Source organism: Lathyrus oleraceus, chromosome 5 (assembly GCF_024323335.1).
Source record: "Lathyrus oleraceus cultivar Zhongwan6 chromosome 5, CAAS_Psat_ZW6_1.0, whole genome shotgun sequence".
NCBI classification, from domain to species: domain Eukaryota; kingdom Viridiplantae; phylum Streptophyta; class Magnoliopsida; order Fabales; family Fabaceae; genus Lathyrus; species Lathyrus oleraceus.
The window spans coordinates 599,174,965-599,178,993 of record NC_066583.1 but is presented as its reverse complement, the minus strand read 5'-3'; the positions used below and the strand labels follow the sequence as shown (position 1 = coordinate 599,178,993).

The 4,029-nt window shown below is 38.5% G+C and overlaps 1 non-coding gene across 1 annotated transcript; it reads left to right on the top strand.

The window, feature by feature from the left end:
* Nucleotides 1-2,303: 2,303 nt before the first annotated feature.
* On the top strand, nt 2,304-2,410 carry LOC127089484 (small nucleolar RNA R71). Its single transcript, XR_007791072.1, has one exon. It is a non-coding gene; the product is annotated as a small nucleolar RNA R71 (small nucleolar RNA).
* Nucleotides 2,411-4,029: the final 1,619 nt, after the last annotated feature.

Genomic DNA, 4,029 nt, shown 5'->3' with positions numbered 1-4,029 from the left:
TTGTTTAGTTTCCTATAATCGATGCACATTCTACTTCCGGTCACAACTCTTTGTGCTATAGATTCTCCTTTTTCGTTCTTAATAACTATAACACCCCCTTTCTTGGGTACTACATGAACGGTGCTAACCCATTGACTATCGGAGACCGGGTATATGATTTCTGCATCTAATAACTTCTTTACTTCATCCTTGACTACAATACTTAAGATTGGGTTGATCCTTCTCTGGTGTTCTCTAGAGGTCTTACAATCTTCCTCTAGCAGATAGAAAGACTTATTCCTTTTAGGTCAGCGATGTTGTAGCCTAACTCAGATGGATATTTTCTTAAGACATCTAGTAACTTTTCAGTTTCAATCTGTCCTAAGTCTGCGTTGATTATTACTGGTCTTTTGAGTTCAGTGTCTAGGAATTCGTATCTTAGGTTCTTTGGTAGTGTTTTTAATTCTAAATCTGGTTTCTTCGGGCATGGCATGTGGTTGGGCGTAAGTGCTAAGTAGTCGCTTAGACTGTCATTTTGGTATGGTTCACGCCAATTATCATCTTCAAAGATTGGAGGGATTTGGGTTTTCATTATATCAGAATATGTGGTTTCTTGCATCTCCATCTCTCTTACGCACTTATCTATGCCATCAAGTAGATAACATGTATCGTTTATAGCTGGCGCTTGTAATAATTGTGTCAAGATGAATTCAACCTTTTCCTCTCCAACTTCGAATGTCAGCTTACCTCTTTTCACGTCTATTATGGCTCCGGCGGTAGCTAAGAATGGCCTTCCTAATATAATAGGTGTACTGGCATCTTCTTTGATGTCCATGATTATGAAGTCTGTAGGAATGTAGAATTGTCCTACACGTACTGGGACATTCTCTAGTATACCAATAGGATATTTGATTGAGCTGTCAGCTAGTTGAACAGACATCTTGGTTGGTCTTAGTTCTCCCATGTTGAGCCTTTTATAGATGGTTAAGGGCATTACACTAATGTTGGCTCCTAAGTCGCATAGAGATTTGTCTGTGACGAACTTTCCAATGACATAGGGTATGGAGAAACTACCTGGGTCTTTTAGTTTGGGAGGCATGTTGTTTTGGATTATTGCGCTACACTCAGCAGTAAGTGTAATTATTTCATTATCCTCGATCTTTTTCTTATTGGATAAGATCTCTTTAAGAAATTTGGCATATGAGGGTATTTGTGTGATGGCTTATGTAATGGAAATTGTAATGTTTAGTTGCTTCAAAAGTTCAACAAATTTCCTAAATTACTCTGCAATTTTAGAATTTGCGAGTCTTTGAGGATACAGAATGGGTGGTTTATAAGGCGGTGGAGGCACATAAGGTTTTTCTTTCTCTTCGGCCTCTTGGGTATTCTCTTCTTTCTCCTTCGGTTCACTTACCTTCTCAGTTGTTGTTTTGTCTAGTTTTTGGTACATGGCAGGATTTTGGAGTCTTGGATCTACGGGCCTGTCTAGTTCTTTTCCACTCCTCAATATAATGGCATTTACATGTCCTTTTGGATTAGGTTGCAGTTGTCCAGGAAATGTGCTAGCGGGAGCAGCAGTAGATGCTTGTTTTTGAGCCACTTGTGAAATCTGTGTTTCAAGCATTTTGTTGTGGGTGGCTAAGGCGTCTACTTTGCTTGCTAATTGTTTAAGTTGCTCACTAGTATGTATGTTTTGGTTCAAGAAGTCTTTATTTGTTTGAGCTTGGGTAGATATGAAGCTTTCCATAATTAGTTCAAGGTTGGACTTCCTAGGCATGTTAGGAGCATTATTAGTTGGCTTTTGATATCCAGGCGGAATAGCAGGTGCTTGGCCAGGTGCATACAGGGCGTTGTTATTCTTATACGAAAAGTTAGGATGGTTTTTCCAACCTGGGTTGTATGTATTCGAATAAGGGTTTCCTTGTGCGTAATTCACTTAATCGGTTGGGACTCCTGCTAATATCTGACATTCTGGTGCAGTGTGTTCAGGAATTCCACATAACCCACAGTTTGGAGTTACGGCAGCCACGGTGGCTGCGGGTGGTATGGTCAAGTTGTCTAACTTTTGAACAATGGCATCTACCTTTGCATGGACATGGTCAAGGCTACTGATTTCGTACATTCCACTTTTTGTTTGGGACTTTTCTACTGGAGTTCTTTCACCTCCCCATTGGCAATGGTTTTGGGCCATGTTTTCATTGAGTTGATGATAGACTTCGTTGTATGACTTGTCCATAAGTGCACCGCCTACGGCAGCGTCTACTGTCAGTCTTGTGTTATACATAAGCCCATTGTAAAATGTGTGAATGATCACCCAGTCTTCGAGACCGTTATGTGGACATTTCCTCATCATGTCTTTGTATCTCTCCCACGCGTCGTAGAGAGATTCTACATCTTTTTGTCGAAATTCGTTGATTTGAGCTCTCAGCATAGCAGTTTTGCTTGGCAGAAAATATCGGGATAAGAAAACGTTCTTCACTTCTTCCCATGTTGTAACTGAGTTGGATGGCAAAGATTACAACCAAGCCCAAACTCTGTCTCTTAGAGAGAAAGGAAAAAAGCGCAGTCTTTTCGCATCTTGAGATACACCATTCGCCTTCACAGTGTTTGCGTACTACACAAACTTGGTCAAATGTTCATTAGGGTCGTCCGTAGGATTTCCAGCAAATTGATGTTGTTGGACAGCTGATAATAATGAGGGTTTTAACTCGAAATCGTTTTGATTGATAGCATGGGCAGCAATGCTGCTGTGAGGTTCTTGTTGGAACGGGGTGGCGTAGAACTTAAGAGGACATTATGTGGTTCCACTGTAGCCATGATAGGTTTTTCAACTGGTTCAGTAGTAGGAAAAAAGATATCGGGAATATTGTACCTTCGTTGGTACTCTAGTATTCAGCGTCTTAAATATAAGAAACGCTCTAATTCTGCGATTGGTGGTGCTAGGTTGTAGCCTTGTGAGCGAGTACTTGACATACAATCGGGGGAAATAAGGGAAAGGAGATTGATTTTTTTTACCTTAGTCTACACTGTGCAACGAAAGAATCGCACTATTTGACTAAATCAAGTCCCTAGCAACGGCGTCAAAAACTTGATACGTCTCGTGACTGTATATAAAATATAGTCTATCGGGTACTTGACTGCAAGTGCACAGTCTAGTCAAAAACTTGATACGTCTCGTTACTATGTTTAGCTAAGGAAATGATTTTTAGAAGTTTTATTGAACGAAAATAAAATCTAAGGGAAGTTAAGTTTTAAGAAAATATTAATAGGGGATATCAGTATGCAACGCATTAATCGTCAGGGATTCGATAAGTCACCGGTGTATAATTTAAGTACCAAATATCTTTCAGTAGTAAATACTTATTTAAAAGGCTTTATCTCACACTCTCGTGATTGTTGATTCAGACTATACCTTTAAGTCAGAATGTACGCTCTCGCTGTCCCATTTGAAGTTAAAAATATTTTTTGAAAATAAATAAGTTATAATTGCTTTTAAAGTGCTCTTGCTGTTTTTAAAATCAATGCCTAGTTTTTACTATCTAGTTCGACCCTCACGCTCTCGCGATTGTCGGTTCTCACCTTAGTTAATTTTCCACTCTCGTGGCAAAATCGTATTAAATAGCTTCTCACTCTTGTGACAAAGTTAATTAAATTTAAATTAAAAACCACAGCCAAAAAGATTGTTTGAGAAAAGAAGTTTTACACCGATTATTATTAAATCATGTCTAATTAAATGGTTTACATACCGATACCGATAGTTTAGCCGGACATGTTAAATAACGCAAACACAGACGAACATAAACAAATCAACAATAAAGCAAACATGATTATAATAATAATAAAGCAATAACAATATTAATTGAATAAAAACCTGGAAATTGGATTAATAGAATATGCCGAATCTTGAAGTACTTGAGCAGTCCTCCATAGGTCGGTAGGATTCTACTTCTTCGAAATAATTGCTTAAACTAAATTAAATAAATTGCAATAGTTCTCAAGTGTAGGAAACTACTACTTTGGCTAAATGAAAAACGGAAAGGGAAAGGGAAA